The sequence below is a fragment of the Martes martes genome (genome assembly GCF_963455335.1).
Source record: "Martes martes genome assembly, chromosome: 8".
NCBI classification, from domain to species: Eukaryota; Metazoa; Chordata; class Mammalia; order Carnivora; family Mustelidae; genus Martes; species Martes martes.
This window is the reverse complement of record NC_137895.1, coordinates 123,928,729-123,947,557: the sequence shown is the minus strand read 5'-3', so window position 1 is coordinate 123,947,557 and position 18,829 is coordinate 123,928,729. Positions and strand designations below refer to the sequence as shown.

The 18,829-nt window shown below is 42.5% G+C and overlaps 1 protein-coding gene across 1 annotated transcript in view; it reads left to right on the top strand.

Annotated features, from left to right (window-relative positions):
- The window catches only part of NEBL (nebulette), a 352,919-nt gene that overhangs the window by 61,548 nt on the left and 272,542 nt on the right, over window positions 1–18,829 (top strand). The gene's annotated exons all lie outside the window — the stretch shown is intronic.

Below are 18,829 nucleotides of genomic sequence, written 5' to 3'. Positions count from 1 at the left end.
CCTAAAAGCTGGCATTTGGCCCCAGGTGACTTAGTGTAACACGGGTCAGTGAGGTGGACTAAATAAAGGACTAAAATAAAAATGTTAAGTGTGACTAATTTGATCATCATAAAAATATATGCCTGTAATTAAGGGGAAAAAGCAGAGGTGAGAATGCATATGTACTTGTGGTTTAGGAGATAGACCTTATCTTTGTTTATATCAAGAGTCTGTGTTTGCACTTGTAGTAGGCTGAGATTCTGGGGGCGATACTGCTTTGTGGAGACCGTGGCTCTCGAACAACTGAAGTTCCAGCATGTTCTGACTGGGCAGAAATTCCTTCCTACCTGGCTGGACTCACCAGTGGCCATGTGACTTGCCTCAGCCAGTGAAACGAGGGAAAAGGTGATGTGCATCCCTTCTGGGCAGAAGTTTTATGAGACCCTATGTGGTGCTGTACATCTCTTTCCTTCTGCCAGGAGGCTGACAATAGTGAGATGGAAAGTTTGGTCCCAGAGTGAGAATGTAGAATGTGATTCATGCATGGACGTGTAGCATGAATGAGGAAAAGACCACAACACTGCCAGTGGAAGACATTGATAGTTGTGAGTTTGTTCCCACGGCATCATTAAGCCTATCCTGATTGATATGCAGTATCCATGTATAGTGACTAGTTTAAGGATGTTTCCTCCTTTGCCAACTGTCAGATTTAGTCTAGAAATTTATTAGCCTATTTCAGAATGTACCAAGGGCCATTTAATTCATTTTAATCTTCCAATTTCAGAGTGAAATTTCCATGTGAGTCTTTTTCTTCTAAGGAGGGATTATGGCAAATCATATCTAAGATGCTTAATTATTATAAAATCTCCATTATGTGGAGGTCAGGACTACAAACTAGGGCAGGGAACGGGGAAGGAAATTTCTAAGACCTCAAACAATTCAAGTGTGTAGTGGTCACACATTCCAAATGCCAGAGCCCCAAGACATTATTACTATATAGGCACCAGTTCAAAGATTATTTAGTTTTAGTTGCACAGGATTAACAAGCTTCGTTATCGCATTCCTCTGCCCTTAGCAGATTAAAGGCTACCAATTAAGAGAGGCGGACTGTGAGCACTAGTAGAGGCAGTTATACTAAAAACTGGGGGAAGAAGAGAAAGTCTGACAAAAAGAGGAGAAACAGAGAAACTTGAGAAGTAGCTTCAAAATTCCTAAGTCCCTGCCATTGGGAAACTTTTGGGATTGTGGCAGTAGTCCCCTGCGTATCAGTAGCCAGAGGGGTGCGGTGATATTTTATAAAATTAGGATGAACCCTATCATCAGGAAAAAAAAAAAGTTTAACTATGTGTTATACCCTGGTAAGACAGGGTCCTCCTACAAAGTTAAGCCTAGAAGGGACATGAGGTAAAAAGGAGTAAGCTCTAGTTTTCAGAAAAGTCATTCATTCATTTAGTCGACAAATGTTTATTGTTGACTGCAATGGAAATTGCTCATCCTCGGGGACCCAAAGAGAGGTTAACTGTCTCTGTCCTCCAGCGGTTCACAGAGATAGAAAAGTAAACGTTTGCAACACTGTGACCTGTGTCTTATTGGAGGTGTGTACAAGGTGTGATGGGACCTGGAAGAGAGAGGCAGGCGAATTCTTGTTGAGGGAGGGTGGTGCCTTGAGAAAGATCCCACGGAAGAGCCGTGGTTCTGCTGGGTCTGCAGTGGCTGGTTTAGCAGATCAACCAGTTGGCTGGGATCAGTATTGCAGAAGGGGAGGAGAGAGGCCATCCCAAGCAGAGAACAGATAGAAAGAACAAGTGTGGAGTCATGGAAGCCTGGGGTGTGTTTGTGGCGAGGAAGGGGCATGTGGTTCTAGAGGGAGATGAGCCTGGCCGGGGAGTTGGGGCTTGCCAGGGGCCCCAGGGGTGGCAGATAATAGGACGTGTGACTGGACTCAGGCGGACTGGTATCTGTTCTCGGTTTTTCTTTCTACTAGCTGTTTGATTTCTAATTCACACCTTCAGAGACGAAATTCTCTAGGTCATTCTTTGGCCTTGAATTAGAAATCTCTTACGTCATGGATTTCTTCTTGCACAAATTGTGCAGTTTCACATAAACTAACATTTACTGCGGAGTGTTCCTAAACACAAATACGAAAGAGCTCTATGTTGTATCGGCCCAAATGATGAACAGCACAGAACTGAATGTTTAAATTCCTCTGAAAACTGCGATGGAGCACAACCAACAGTAATGTCAGGTTTCTTTTGTTTGCTTTCTGTATCAGCGCACCAATAGAATACTAAATTCCGCTGGGCGGAAACATATTTGTGGGTTTCTTCAAAATACAGTTTATTGAGGAAATATTGTGAAGGTAACGCAAAGTACAGGTATGGTCCATTTCAGAAGATCCTAAATGAAAAAGTGCAGATTTCCTTTTAAAAGTCCCGCAATGTGTCAAAACTATTTTTTGCTTTTATTCATGATCATCTGAGTGACTTGTTTACCCCACAGAGTAAGATGCCAATGAGGAAGAATATTTTTGTCTCCTTTCATCCTGTTGCCTTGAGGTGCATTTATATATTTATATAAAATACACTCATATAAATATATTATACATATATTTATATATATAAGTGAACCTCAGGGCAACAGGATTAAATATAAATATATATATTCATATTAGAATAAAATTTTACTTTAATAAATATAAACTTTTTTATGTTTCTGGAGAAAAATCATTTTAAAGTATTAACCAAACAAGCATTTACATGTTTGTTGTTTTAAAATGTAGTAACCGAAGATGCACTGTTGTGAAAATTCGACGTTTCTAAAGCAACGAGAAGAAAGTCAATGCAATATCAATTGCATTATGCAATTATGCAATATCATTGAAAGTCAATGTAATATCTCTGAAATACACTCTACCTTTGGAAGAAATAAAACATTTCAAGAATTGCATGTGATGTAGCACGCAAAATAAAATGGGCCCTAACGTGAAAATCAAGCACTTTCAGAGGGCGAGTCTTTCCGCTCAGTGGTCATTTGTCTTCCAAGAGTTCATGGTATTGGTTCATGGCTAGGAAGAAGCTGTTTGGGCACAGCGAGTGTGACAAGGAGTGACGCTGCCTTAGGATAGAGGAGATCAAATTGGCATAACCCTTTCACATTTTTCTGCACTAATCCACTGGTCTCTTTTCTTAAAAGCATTCATGTGCGACAGGGCTAGCCATGCATAAACTCCCCACCAGGCTTCCTAATGAGTTGACCAAGAACCATGACCAGACCAGGTGGTAAAGTCACGTCAAGGCTTGGCAGCAAGCAGGCTCGCTCTGTGCTGGTGTGCATGACCCCCTTGCTCTGGCTCCACCGTTGCTGATGGTTTAACAGGAGGAAGAAGGCAAACTGACTTCATTCATTCAGCATTTCTTGGAAGTCTCTCCTGAAAGAGACTCTGGCTGGGACTTCACAGTGAGACTCTCCTGCTCTCTGTAGTCTCATTTTTCACGCAGCGCCTTGAGTTACGATGTTTGCTGGAAGCGTGCAGACATGCTCATGGAGTGTCCGCTCAGCAATTTGCAGTGAAAGAGAAAGGGACTCTAGGTCTTGCCTGTAAAGCAGTGTGTCTCCAAGTGTCATTGAGGACATGAGTGGTATAAACATAAGACAATGATGTATACACCTGCATTCAGCTCTCAGACCATAAATGCGTACACTGGACAGACTTGGCAAAGAAGTATAAGGCTGTCTCAAGGCCATTGCTCTGGACGTGAGGATCTCCTTTGCTGGCTCCACCAGTCCGGGGCTTCTGTGGCTGGTTTAGCCATCCAGCAGTTGGTTAAGTCCTGGAAACCAGTGCATGGTTCCCAAACATGGGGGACTCGGTGCCAGAGATTTAGGATACTAATTTATACCTGAAACTTTCTTATAAGTCCTAACTCTTTGGGGACAAGTGAGAGAAACCCAGTTACTTGTAGCTCCAGTAAGAAAGAGAACACTGGCTCTGGACAAGCACCAGGTCTGTTGGACTGACAGGAAGAGCTAAGTGACCACAGTGCAGAGAGAGACCATCTTTTTTCTAGCTTGGCATACGGATGTCAGGAAGAATTTGGATTGGCTCTTTTGGGTCTCAGGTACCCCGTAGGACTACTGAGGGGAGGGGGGTAAGGTGCAGTAGTGGTGGGGGGAGGGGTAGGATCCATTCCCAGAGAAGGGGCAGGGAAACTTCCCTAGTTACACAGTTCCTTTTGGTGCTCCGTTGGTGAAACCAATTTCAATAGATTATTGCTTATCCTGGGGTCACACCATTCTGTCCCTAGACTGCTCTGATAGGCCCTCCTAACTTATTTTGTATTCTTAGTCTCTAAAGGATCTTTAAAACTTTTATACTTGAAGGAGCTTGATGGCCTCTGGTGAGCGTAAATGTTTCTTCTCTTCACTGTGCTCCATGGTCTATGAAGCAGTCAATAAGAAAACATCCCTCCTGCATTTCCCATAAGTTTCCCTTGTTAGATACATGTATTTTCAAGTCCTTAGTTATCAGTGCAGTATTTTTTCCCTTCTGTGCAAGTTCATCAGTATAGGATCAGACTCGGCAGTGGGGTGGGGTGAGGGAATGGCCTGTTGCAGTGTCAAGCTATTTACTCTACTTTTTAATGCAATTTTAAAAAATCCTTTTTTTTGGGGGGGGGATTTCAAACTTACAAAATTTTAAGGTACAGTATAAGGAACAATTTCTTTTGAGTGTCCATTGCCAGCAAGATGCCTCATCACCACCAATTATTTTAGTATGGATTTCTTACAAACCAGGGCATTCTCCTGTGGTCACAGACAACCTTCAAAATGTGGAAACTAGTATTGATTTATCACTGTCATCTGACCCCCAGGCCCCATTCAGGTTTTGCCAGTTGTCCCAATGACGTCCTCTATAGCAGAGGCATCCAGGCTAATACCCTGTGTTGTGTTTACTTGTCATGTTTCCTCAGCTTCCTTCCACCAGGATCAAGTCCTTAGTCCCTCGGTCTTTCATGACACCTTTGAAGGTTAGTTAATGTTCCTCAACTTGAGTTTGGCTGAGCTTCCTCCAGGATTATATTCAGGTTAGGTGTTGTTGGCATGGATTTCATGGACATGGTTCTATATTCTTTTCACTGCACCCTACCGGGTGACACATATTTTGTCCCATTACTGATGATGTTCACTTTGATCACTTGATTAAGATCATGTCTATCAGGCATCTCCAATATAAAATCACTTTGTTTCCCTTTATAATTAATCCAGTTTTTGTTGGGAATCCTTTGAGACTAGATCTATATCTTTATCCTCATGAAACTGTTAATTTTTTCACTTACTCATTTTTTATCAGTATGGACTCATGATTTCTTATTTCACTCAGCAGGTTATAATCCATCATTTCCATTGTTTATTTTGATCCCTCTGTTGTCCCACATCTAGCTAGTGTGAACTCCTATCAGCAGGGTTCTGTATCTTTTAGGCATGATTCTGTCATTCGGGCACCTCCTCACTTTCTGGCACATTCAGATGTCCCAGCCTCATCTGATACTTTCCCTGTTCATTCCTGGAATCAACCATGTCTCCAGGGATCCCTGGTTCCTTTTCGTGGAGAATGGAAGTTGGAAGTGGAGCATTAGGACTTCAGGTATGCTCATCGCTCTTGGAGTGTTGCTGCTTCTCAGTTGTCGGAGCTAGGAAATATATGTGTTTAAATGTGTGTTAAATACACATTTAATTTCTGAGTTCACACCAATACCTTCCGTCATAATTTTTTTTTCCTTTCCCTACGTGTAACTCCCTTCTCCGACAGTGAGAAACCTGCCTCCTGTCATCTTCATTGTACTTATTTATTTGACCAACAGGCACCCCTGCCACCCCAGTACAGAAAAAGTTGGCTGCCACTGCCGCTGGCTGCCCCTCACTCCCCGCCCTTCATGGGAGGCTCCTGTGCCAAGCCACTGTAGTGATGTCTGTAGCCACTACAGGCACCTTTAATGGTGGCTATGTCGATTTTAGGCCAGCTTAGGAAACATAAGGGAAAAATTTCTTATCATTTTGTATAACCCAGGACTGCAGTTTTGTGGGGATTGGTAGATGGGACTATAAAATAATATCTAGATCAAACTGTAGAAGTAACAAGTACCAGGATGTAGCTGTCTGGACAAGCTTCCTTTGTGGGAGTAGCATTGCTGAGAGGTTACATACTTATACCACTGGAGACGTTGCTGCTCACACAGCTTTGGAACATCTCCTTCTGGAACTGCTTTGATAACTGCCTTAGGAGCCAATCCAGAAACTCAGCCTTAAATGGTCCAACATCAGAGCAATGAGAGCTGCTTGGATATTTGGAAAAATTGTATTATTTTTACTCCAATTCCTTGCTTACATGCTTTTCTTCCCTTCTAGACTGTGAGCCCCTCAAGAGCTGAGGCTAACTCCCTATTGTAGAGTGTCCAATGCAGTATCTGTTGCATAATTCAATGAATGAATCTTATTTTTGATTCAAACCATTTTCTCTAGCTTATATGCCAGATTTAGTTCCAAATGACTCAGCTGTTTCCCAAAACGAAAACCACCCTCAAAGGATGAATATTTACCACAACTGAAAAAAATCAAAAGTAGATGTCTTAGGCATTGGATGCAATATCAAAAGAGGAGTTTTCACAGAGTTTTAAGCAGTCTCAAGAATATGCATCTAACATGCCAAAATGTCTGTTTGGAAGGTGGTGACATTCTTTTATTGCATCTCTGAGCTGTGGTGTTTGTTAAAAGATCCACATCACTTCTTTATAGCCAGTTATATTGTATCTGCATCATAAACTAAATGCTGATAATAAGATCACAGCCACCAGAAATATCTCCCTATGTTTTATACTTCGCTGATGGTGATTTATGACCTGAGCTAACTAGACATCGTAGAGTGCTGTTCTCATCCCTTAAGAATGTAGCATGTGTTGTTCAAAGCAATACACAATAATTCTTGATATAAAATGTCCATATTCTGCACTCCCCCGCAGGGTTCTAAACTGTCATTGTTCAAGGCTTCTGCCAGGTCCTTCATTATACAGAAGGAAAAAGAGGCAGAGCTACCCTGAAGGGTGTACAGAACCGAACAGCGATCATCTATGTTCCTTGTATAGTGCTTCCTCCAAATGTTTGTCTAACGGAAATGTTTTAAAAAATTAACCACCTTGGAAATCTTAAGGGAAGAAAGCAGAGTTGAACAAAGGAAGGAACGTGCAGCTTGGTATGTGTGTATGTGCTCATGCGATGGATGGGCTGTGGGTGAGTGAGGACAAGAGCCGTAGGCTTTGAGAGGCAGGCTGCCCGCTTACCTCCTTAGACTTCTGTTAGTGCTTCTTGGGCCTCTGTATGAGCTTACACTGGGAGCCTTCTGGTAGTCCCCGTCCTCCGGTCAAGGCAGGGTGGTGTTGGAGCTGGGAGAAGAGCCTGAGGTTCCAGGCCTCACCCGCGAATTCTGCCTGCCCTTGTGCAAGTTTCTTAAGGAGGCTCATGCAGATGTGTGGAAAGGTTTAAACTAAAGCACTCACCAGATAAATGGTGGAAAGGAAGGTCTACCAAGGGGTTGTTTATCCTGCATTTTATTTTGTGTTTTTAAAAATCTCAAGATAGTGGAGTGGAAGGAGGTGGGAGGGAGGGGTGGCTGGGTGATGGACACTGGGGAGGGTATGTGCTATGGTGAGTGCTGTGAAGTGTGTAAGACTGATGATTCACAGACCTGTGCCCCTGAAACAAATAATATATTCTATGTTTAAAAAAAAAAAAAAAATCTCAAGTTGGTGGTATTGCTTCCAACTCACCAGTTCATTTCTTCCCCAGTCCCTGCCTTGTTGGCCTAGGATGGCACACGGGAGACATCCCCGATTGCTGTGCCCAGTGAGAGACTGGCTGGCCGTACTAGGGCAGGGTTCACAGAAGCAGTCTGAGATAGGCACCTTGAAGGAGAGGTTGGATTTCTGTATTTGGAGAAAAACCAAGGGAAGGTTCTACGTGGAGAGCATTTACTATGACTTTACCATTTAGATTTGGGGGGGATAGGGCTATAGACATTCTGATGTTTCTATTAAGGCTGTCAGGGCTTAATGAAGTTCCTCTTGGAGCCAGAGCCACACGTGCTTCTGGTGGTTGGATCAATTGATTTACCCACCCCGGGATCAGGGAGCAAACTGGAATCAACAGTGCCACCAAGTGGCAACAGGCTAATCAGCAAGTGGAAACACTGATGGCAACGTCCAGTGCTTTGCCCAGAGTCTCTGGGTGTTTTTCTCTCTCTAAAAATAAGATCAAGTCTGTTTTTCTTTTGATGGGTATAGCGAGGCTCTTCTGGGAAATGAACCTTTATCCGGCATGTTGCAAAGGTTGAATAGATGATTCTTCTTTATTAAGCCATCCAAACCACTGCAGGTTGGCCCAACGGAGCACGTCGTGGAAGCCATACCTGGGCATAGGTGTGCACAAGCTATTTGTGAAAACACAGGTATGGGGCTGTGTGTGTTGGGATCTGAGAAGTGTTTCAAGGTGCACTGAACAGGGATGAAGGTCCAGGATGATAAATAAATAAATAAATATAAATAAATATAGACAATTTGAAATACTACAGATAATACAAATGTCCGTATTTAAGAAAGGAAAATATTTATATTATTACAGTCCATAATCTTTTCATTTTTTATTTAGAGGATTGGTTTTTCTTATTGTGAACATGTTTGTTATGATAATTTGGAAGATTGTTCTAAAACAGTACACTTTACTTGCTATTAAATACTTTGTAAGTAACATATAATGTTAAGATTTTAAAGATACACAACAACTGACTTCATTCTTGTCCATTCTTCTGTCATGAAGACAAGAGTTTATTTCTGTTTATGCCGAGGTGTTCATTTTTAGATCTAATTTTAGATCTGAAATGTGAGATAAGCTTCCAGCTTTGTTGCTTTCCCCTTACTTTTTTCTTTCCTGTAGAATGCATTCCCTCCACCCACCTTCCCCTCCACTCCCTACAAAACCTGGTTTTCAGAATAGTGCCAGTGCTGAGAGCCCATGTTCTAGAGCCAGTCCCTCAGTATCTTTTTTATGACCCTGACTCTGCGGTATCCATTTTACTTGATCTTTTAGCTGTTTATATGATTGCTTTTCTAAGAGCTAAAGCATTTTTTGGTCCTTAACGGTGTTGGGAAACCCATAGCTTGGGCTGCTAAGAGGTCTCTCAGTTATATTGTACCTAAGAGACATTAACCCCAGGGGAGAGAGATTTCCTCCTGCTTTCCAAGTTTGTGGGTGGGAGGGACCGGTGCTAGGAGACTTACGGATGAGGTGGAAGTCGGACACAGAAAAGGGAAGGGGTACAAAGGTGAAAAGGAAGCAACGATCATCAGCTGAATTCTGACCATGGAAATGGCAGTGGTTTCATTTTTATTGCCAAAAGCAATTTAAAGTGCACTTTACTCCTCAGCAAACGTGAGGGGGATGCGTGAAGGGAAAAGCTTTTATTTCTCCCCCTCCCACTTCTTAAAAGAAAGGTAGATGCATGGTTTTTTAGTACTGTTCAGAACAAGAAGCAAGATAGACTAACAGCATAATTATAAAGTTGGTATTGTAATGAAGATCATTTTTGAACTGGGGTGGCTATGATTTGAACATTGTCATTTTTTGGGGGGGTAAAATGTACATAATTTAAAAGTTACCATTTTGACCATCTTTAGAAGTATAGTTCTGTGGCTTTAAGCTCCCATTGTCATTCAGCTATCACCACCATCCGTCCATCCATCTCTAGAATTTTTTCATCTTTTAAGTGAAAGTGCAACTCTGTTTCTATTAAACACTAACTCCCCATTCCCCCTTCCTCTTAGCCTCCGGCCACCACCATCCTGCTGCCTGTTTCTATGAATTTGACTACTTTAGGTACCTCATGTACAGGGAATCATACAATATTTGTCCTTCTCCGACTGGCTCAACTCCCTTACCACAGTGCCAATCAAGATTCATCTATGTTGTAGCCTGTGTCAGAATTCCCTTCTTTTTTAAGGCTCAGGAATATTCCATTGGTTGTGGACGCCACGTTGTGTTTGTGCCTTCATTCATTGATAGATGCTTGGGTTCCTTCTACCTTTGGCTGTTGTCAGTAATGCTGCTGGGAACCTGACTGTCCAAATATCTGTTGGAGTTCGTGCTTTCAGTTCTTTTAGGTGTATTCCCAGAAGTGACAATGCTAGGTCATATGGTGACTCTGTGCTTCCTTCTTTGAGTAGCTGCCATACTGTTTTGCACAGTGGCTGCCTCACTTTGCATTCCCACCAGCACTACACAAGGGCTCCACTGTCCCCACATCCTTGCCAACACTTGGTATTACCATTTTTTATAATAGCTACCCTAAAACGGCTGAAGTGTCATCTCGTGGCTTTGGTTTGTGTTTTTCTAACAACTGGTGATGCTGAGCTCCTTTTCATGTGCCGTTGGCCATTTGGAGATTTTTTTTTTTTGGACACCCACCCATTCAAGTCCTTTTCTTTGTTTTAAAATTGGGTTGTTTGTTATTTTGTTGAGTTGTAGCAGTTCTTTGTGTATTCTGGATATTAGTCCCTTATCAGATAAATGATTTGCAAATATTTTCGAAGGGTAGCTATATTGAAGGGAATTGATTATTTAGGTGGTTGATGTCCTGGGCTGGGAAGATCTGCCATCCTGCGATGTGACTTAAAAGCTACTGAAGCCAAGACTGGACGAAAATGAAGGGCGCCCTATGGCCAGCCAGTCTGTGCTGCAGAGAAGCTTTCACTTTTGGGTGATGACATCATGTTTCTAGAAGGATTGGGTTTGCCATAGTAAAGCAACCTCTGCCTACCTCTTTTGAGTGTGACAGCTTGATTATGTGACATTGCCTTTGGGTATGACATCACAGATTGCAAATGGAACTGCGGGAGACCCAGGTAACGAGTAATGGTGGAGCTGTTCTTAGGTCTTATGAAGTCGGGGGGCCGAAGAAGAAAAACTAGCTCTCCATTCCAGCTCTCCTGCTATCGGCGAGTGACACAGCCCAGTCAGTCTCCAGCCACACCGAAGAGATGAAGAAACTGGTGGGGGTTAGAGAGGTGGTTTTTCCTTGGCATTTATGTGAGTATTCGTTGCCACGTCACTTCGTGGATTTGCCGTTCAAAATGCCATCACTGTTTTTCGACATCCATGGGAATCCCACTCTTATTGTAGAGTGGAGGGACATTTCTTTCATCCTATTTCCTTCTTTCTTTTTCTTCTTTTTTGGGGGGAGTCATAATCATAAAAGAAGTTAAATGAGTAAATGAGAAACAACATTTTACTAGGGAGGCATTAATAAGAGAGTCTCTCAGTTAACAACATTCTCTGTGCAGTGGACGGTATCAGTGTCTAGGAGGAACCCCACAGAAGCTCGTGGCAGGGTTTCTGCCCACAATGAGCCATCAGGCTCATTGGGGCTACATCTAAAAAGACATTGGGTTGCGTGGGGCAGGCATATGTATAAGTCCAAGCAGACCCGGTTCAAATCATAGATGTTGGCTAATTGAATTTAAATATAAAAAAAGAAAAAAATGAGGCAGAAAAAATCATAAATGTGCTAAAGATGTGCATCATATGGTCCTTAGGCTTAGGTGTGGGGAGAAACCATGAAAAGGCAAGGATTTTGAGCATAGTTTTGAAAGAAGGGAATGATAACGTGGATTGGCATAAAAACAAAATTGTCATTGCAGTGGAGCTGTTACAGTATCCTTATCTCTTTTCCTCCTTGCTGTGTATAACAGGACTCATGGAAATCCATTAGGTACGAGGATTTGTTCGACTTCGGGTGGGGGTGTAGTAGTAACATTATTGAATATAATGAATGAAATCCTTTGTCCAAGGTTAGGAAAGGCATAACTTCTTCAGAGGTCATGATGGGTCTTTTATACTCAGGCTCCTCTTTGTGGAGGTCACACAGCATGCGTCTCTTCATCCCAGCCTCTGTTTAGCCACGGAGTCGGCCCTGCTGGGGCCTGCGTGGGGCAGTATTTGCTTCTCTCTTGACGCATTTTGGTTGTGACTAGTGTAGAGCTGACCTGACAGCCAGAGTCCCCAGCTGCCTGTGGGGGCTGGCCTGGAGCCACCTTGGCCTGCCCTCTGTCCCTTGTCTTCCCTGTTACGGCAGCCAAAGCCCCACGGCCTGCCTTTCCCTTGTCCTGCACCTGTTTTGGAAGATATGTCATTGGCTTCTGATCAAAGTGGCACCTCTAGCATAGAGGGTAGAATAGAGATCCCCAAAAGATAACTACCTAGAGCCTCAGGATGTAACTGTCTTTGTAATAATGGTCATGGCAGACATAATTAAAGTACGGTTCTCCGGATAAGAGCATCCTACGTTGGGCAGGCCCTCGATCCAGTGTAAGTGTCCTTCTAAGAGACAGAAGAAAGGACACACCGAGACTAAGATTCTGGGAGGGGGGAGGCATGAAGCAGATCCTCCCTCAGAACCTACTGAAAAAACTGGAATCTTGATTTCAACCTTTGGGCCTCCAGAACTGTGAGAGAATTGTTGTGACCCCTGTAGGAAACCAATCGATCGTGTTTGCTGGACACCTGAGCTGAACAGTGGTTCAGTGAACAGAGGGGCACACAGAGCTTTAGGATGGGTGGAATCCTGGAGACACTTAGGTCAGACATTTTCAGGCCTGGGTGCACATTGAGATCACCTGGAGAACGTTTAGAAAGGATAGGATGCCTTTGAGAGAGGGTTTCTGGGGGTGAGGTTAAGGGATGAAGTGTCCTAGGCAAATTTCCTGCACAGTCTGGGTTCGGAACCAGCTGCCCCATTTTACAGATGAGGGAGCCGAGACTCGTCAGTCCTGCCCTGTGGGCCAAGAGAAAGCTTTAAAAATCCTTCTGTGGAGCATGGGAAGGAGAAAAAACTCACCAAAGAAGGATAGAGGAGGGTGTTTGTAAAACAAAAAGGGAAGCAAGGGGAAAGAGATGAGTGAATTTATTTCATTCGTGGGTTTTGTAGGTGCTAGGAAGAATTTGTCTGCTAATATTTTTTGGTCACCCCCCACCCCTGCAACCCTGCTTTTAAAAAGCATTTATTTGTTCACATAATACAAGTATTTCCCTTTTTGGACATGTCTGCCAATCTAAAATATGTATGAATTTTATTACCACCACAAAGGAAGATTCTTAGTTTTTTTGTTCCCTTAAGAAATCTGATAGTCTAGATTTCCGTTATGGTAAGGGGGGTGAATAATTGTGTTTGAAGTCTTATTATGCTAAGTGTTTTAGTAAATAACACAGAAGATTTAATGTTCAGAGTAATTGTTTAAAAAAAAAAAGAGTGTCTGTTGAAACAGGACCTGGGTTTCAGGGATGTGGTATTAAATCTAATCACCCCACTTAGGTTATCCCTCCTTTGGAGACTCATAAAGATAAGGGCAACAGGATAATTGGGATATTATGTACTCTTTAAAACAGCATGATTTAGTCCAAGTAGGAATTGCTGGGGCTCTAAATTAATCCCCTGGGGAATAAATGAAAAATATATATGTGATATATTATGGAGGTATGTTTTTTGGTGCTTTGATATCGTGGAGTGTCTCCCATTAATCTGTCATTAATTTTAACTGGGGCAATCTGACGGTGATTAAAGCATATCTAGATAATCAGAAGCTAAAGAAGCCCACCGAGAGATTTACTTAAATGATCTAATCAGCTTTTCTTTTCACAGAAGACACAAAACTGAGGTCCTGACAACTCGAGGGCATTAACAATCCCAGGGCACTTTTCATAAGAGTCTGGGTATTTAGCCCCAGTGTCCTGGCCAAATTCCAACTCCAGTAATGCCATTTCGCCTCCCGAAAGTCCCCCTGCAGCTACCAGTGGCTACAGTATTATTCTTCCTTCCTGTCCCAAAGTGTGAGGCTTTGTGGGGAGGTGGCACCGTGCGCCGCCAATCTGATGCTTCCTTTCTATTCCGAGGGCCTGCATGTCGGCTAAGCTGCCGTAAGGACGTGGTCGGGGATATTTACACGACTTCCATTATGAGGGGGGATCGCAGAAGATTTACTCTTTTGGAGAACCTGTTTTCGTCTTTGGTTAAAAACGATATTGTGATTGATACTGTTAGATAAAATTAGAAAACCATCAGCTATGAATACCCATGTGTACATTTTTATCTCTTTGTACCTTATTTTGTTCTGTAGGCTAGAAGCAGTTAGGACGACTGTGAGATTTCTGTTCTTGCGCTGACCCCTGCAAGGTTGTATTAAAATTTGTAACAGGAACTATTTCTTAGTTTGTTAAGAAAATGTAAATAAAGACTTGGAAGTGCTGCAGAATGCAGATTTAAGTGTGGCATGATGAGATTTGGGATGTGCAGGTGAACAGGTCAAAGGTCCATTGGGAAAATCCTGATTTGGGGAGCAGAGAAATGGTTTATTTTTTAAATTATTTATATTTATATTAAATTTATATTGAAATAATATATTTTATTATTTTTATTTATTTATTTATTTGATTTGATTTGGCCAGTGATTTCATAATAGTACAGCTGGACAGCTTGATAAGGTATTTGAGAATCTTGTTTTTTGAAACAATCTGTTCCCTCAGAGAGAGGGGTGATTTCTAGCTGGTAGGCAGGAGTGCAATGCCTCAGGGAGGGCTTGCTTGCTTTTCATGAACAGCCCTGCTCATGGCACTCATAGGTGTCTCCGTGTCACCTCTCTCACGGAGGATTGGGAGAAACCAAGAGAGAACTTCTGGAGGGACTTAGGGAAACCAAGGCAGAAAGCTTGGAAAAGGGTGTATAGTCATGACCCCTGAAAAACCCAAAAAACAGAAAGCAAAAAAAAAAAAAAAAAGATGAGAAAGTTCAAAGGATCCCAGGGGGATAGCCTAAATATTTCAATTTTAAAGTTTGAAACTTGCAGAGCATTAGATCATCAGCCAGCATCTAGACCTTCAAGCCTCTTTCTCATGATTTCCTTCTTTGACATCAGCTAGGACTTTTTGGTTGCAAATACAGCAACTCCACAGGAACTCTTACCACTGTCGAGGACGCCCCAGCTTGCTGAGCTGAGGGTCGCAGCGTTATCACGTGTCAGCCCTTCATCCTCCCTCGAGTCTTTTCCACGTAGCCTCTGTCCTTTGTCAGTGGTAAGATGGCTTTCTTTTCAGCTCTAGGCGTACATCCCAGCCAGCTCAGCAGAGAAGAACTTTCCTTCCGCAGCAGCCTGAATGAAAGCTCCGAGAGTATTTGGCTGGGTCTGATTTCGGTCACATGCCCATCTCTATGGCCAGGAGGATGACTCACACGGAAGGGGTAGGGGTGAGATGAGCTGACTCAGGCCAGGGACTGGGTGTATTCCAAAAGCAGAGGGCAAGCGGATGCTACTGGCAGAGGAATACCGACGCCGAGCACCAAAACGCAAACGTCTGCCTCTGACATGTAAATTGCAGTGCATTTATTGGACAGTGCTGACCTACACTTGTTTTCATTTTCTAAAAGGATTCAACACATTTGACCGTGGGCATGTTAAATGTAGACTCGCGGACCTGGCCGCGCAGTCCCGTTTCCCACCGAGTAGAGAGAAGTTCACAATTTTGGTGTCCGAGCCAAGTAGTCTTTCAGCTTCTACTTGAATTCCTCTAGGGATATTGTGTTTATTACTCCATAAGGCAGTGTATTTCATTAAAATATGAATTTGTGCTAATGGCTGTTAATGGTGCTTGTGCTAACAGTTCCCCTTGACTCTGTGCTGATGTTCCCTTTTCTGCGCTTCGGAGTTATATGGAGTAAATTTAATCTTTCCAAGCCATCGTCTCTCATCTCTTTCAAATTTCATTTTGTCTCTCAGCCATACGCGCCTCTTTCTCTTCGTTGTTCCCAACTCCTTCCCCTCCCTCTTTCTGCTCTTTTTCATAACATAAAGAAACTTATAGGTACTCATTATCAAAGGAACTCTCGCCTCTCCAATTTCATGACAGTTGTTAGACATGTAATTCATTTTTAGAAGTTTCTCGAGTTTTTTTTTTTATGAATTACAGGTTGGGGCTCAATGTAAAGAGCTTCTCACAAAAGTAAAATTTAAAAATAGCACTCTCAAAACATTTATGTACCCAATTTTAAAAGTGAAGTCAAATGATTTCAGAAACATAGGCTGTTCAAGTTTGCCTGTGTGTGTTCTAAGCATTTCCAAGGTGGAACAAATGGAGCATGATGAAGGTAATTCTGGGGTGTCCTTAGGTAACCCATGAATAGAAATATTCAGCTAAATTGTAAAAGAACAATGATTTCGTAGACCAGAACTTAGATTCTTTTTTTTTTTTAAGATTTTTTTTTATTTATTTGATAGCGGGAGTGATCACAAGTAGGCAGAGAGGAAGGCAGAGAGAGAAGGGGAAGCAGACTCCCTGCTGAGCAGAGAGCCCGATGTGGGGCTTGAACCCAGGACCCTGACATCACGACCTGAGCTGAAGGCAGAGGTTTAACCCACTGAGCCACCCAGGTGCCCCCAGAATTTAGATTCTAATGCATATTTGATCTAGTAAATGAGCTCCTAAGAAAGGATGTCACACTGTTCTCTGTGTTGCGATGTTTTTAGCATGATAAGTCCGAGCAGAGACTATTAACATCTTGGCCTTTCGGAGGAAATTCAGAGGCTTCGATTCTTCTCCTTTACTAATAATTCCCTGCTTGCGTTAGCCATTGACGGTTCTGGATCAGTGTCATTTTCCTTTAGCTAAATAGCTTTTTCGACATTATTTGTTAGACATGGTGTATCTCATTCCATTTCCTGATTTTTCTATTTTAAATCAGATCTCTTTAATCACTAAATTGTGCTGTAATTCTTAACTTTTAGTTTACAGGCACTAACATGAATACAATTCATCTACAATGAATTTCTACCATCTTTAAAGGAAATCAAATGTACTCATTCATTTGGGTGATTTTTATTGTTTTCGCGGAAAGGTCACCATTAACTAGTTCACATATCATATGTCTGGCCTGTAAGAGTATGTGGAGAAGGAAATTTGGCTTCATCAAGATGCTTCTGACAAGATGGGAGGAAGAGACCGAGTGGACTTGAACGAGTCATCCAAGCCTGTGAGGCTGGGAGGGAGGGACCCACGTCTTAGGATGACTGCGTGCATTCTCTCCTCCCTTTCCCACAGAGCTTATTGCTGATGTGGAAAGATTGATGGACCCCAAGTTGGCAGAACTATTAGTCAAAGAGGAGGATGAATTGAGGGTGAAGGTGTGGAAGGAGAGAGAGGAGAAGCTAGCACGTAGCCGGGGGTGATAGAGGTGTGCAGCTGCCGACGGTGAGAACAGAAGAGCTACTTGTCACATGTAATTGCGGCTGAAGCCCATCACCCTGCCTTTGTTAATGTTTGTACCCAGTGCAATTTCTTTTCCAGTGACTGTTCCAGGAATAATGTGCCAGATGGAGTGCAAGTGTTCCCGGGTCGGGTGATACCCTATTACTAGTCCCGTCTGCTCGCTGCCCCTGGGGCTTTTCAGCGGCAGATTAAAGACTAATACTGAGTGACAGATGCCAAATGGGCAATCCTCAGACATAGTAGGTGCTCAATAAATGCCACTGGGTTTGAGTGAAGCCACTAGAGGTGGATGGGCAGCTTTTGCAGCAAGAAACATGGGTTAAGACATTAGCGTGTTTTAGAACAGTTTCTACCTACAATTCAGAAGTAAACAATTTCCTTCCTTCCCGCTGTTCTTTCTTCATAAACAAGAATTTTTTGAGAACTTGCTAACCACTCAGTTCATTTTAGGTACCGTGTGTGGGAAACAATCATGTCAGACTTGTTTTTCACGAAGTTGAGGCTGGATACCAAATTTTTTGCCCCAACGCTTGCTTTTTTTCCCTTTTATCATCTCAAATCCTCCCAAATTATTGTCAGCGTTGACGAAAACAAAACATCACTTTTATTCACTCATGTGTTAAACAGTAAACCGGGGTCAGTTTCATAATTTAAATACAAAAGAGGGCGCCTGGGTGGCTCAGTTGGTTGAGCGACTGCCTTCGGCTCAGGTTATGATCCCGGCTTCCAGGATCGAGTCCCGCATCGGGCTCCCGGCTCTTTGGGGAGTCTGCTTCTCCCTCTGATCTTCTCTCTCATGCTCTCTCTCACTCATTCTCTCTCAAATAAATAAATAAAAAATTAAAAAAAAAATAAATACAAAAGAAACTTGCAAGAGTTCAGTGTTTCTCTGTAAGGAAAGCATATGGTGTGGGTCAGATTTTTCTCTTTACCCAAAAAGGGTTTTCTTCCTGTTCCTTAAATCCACTTCCATGTTTGTGAAGGATCTTTTTCCAGGCGCATCAAGAAAAACAACAACAACAACAACAACAACAACAACTTTCTATTCAATAAAAAGTCACAATGACTGGTTACTGGGTAGACTCAGATATATAGGGAATCCTACCTTTATTCAGTATTTATTCCAACACAAGCTCCTGCTACCACTTACAAAGCCCCTTGTCCCCTTCATTTCTTCCCTCTTTTTGCCTATCTAATTCTCAAAGATATTTTTTTTTCCTGCTTGCATACACGGCTTAATTTCCTTTTCCAGGTTACTTTTTTTTTCTTTTTAAATCTGTCTTTACATTTCTGTGGCATCTACCACCGTAGTATGTAGTTTTTAATAGTATCTGGGCCAATTATCCTATCTTTAAGATGCAATGGGTTGGTTTGATAGAATAGAATTTTTTTTTAAAGAGTTTATTTATTTGACAGACAGATCACAACTAGGCAGAGAGGCAGGCAGAGAGAGAGAGAGGGAAGCAGGCTCCCCACTGAGCAGAGAGGCCGATGCGGG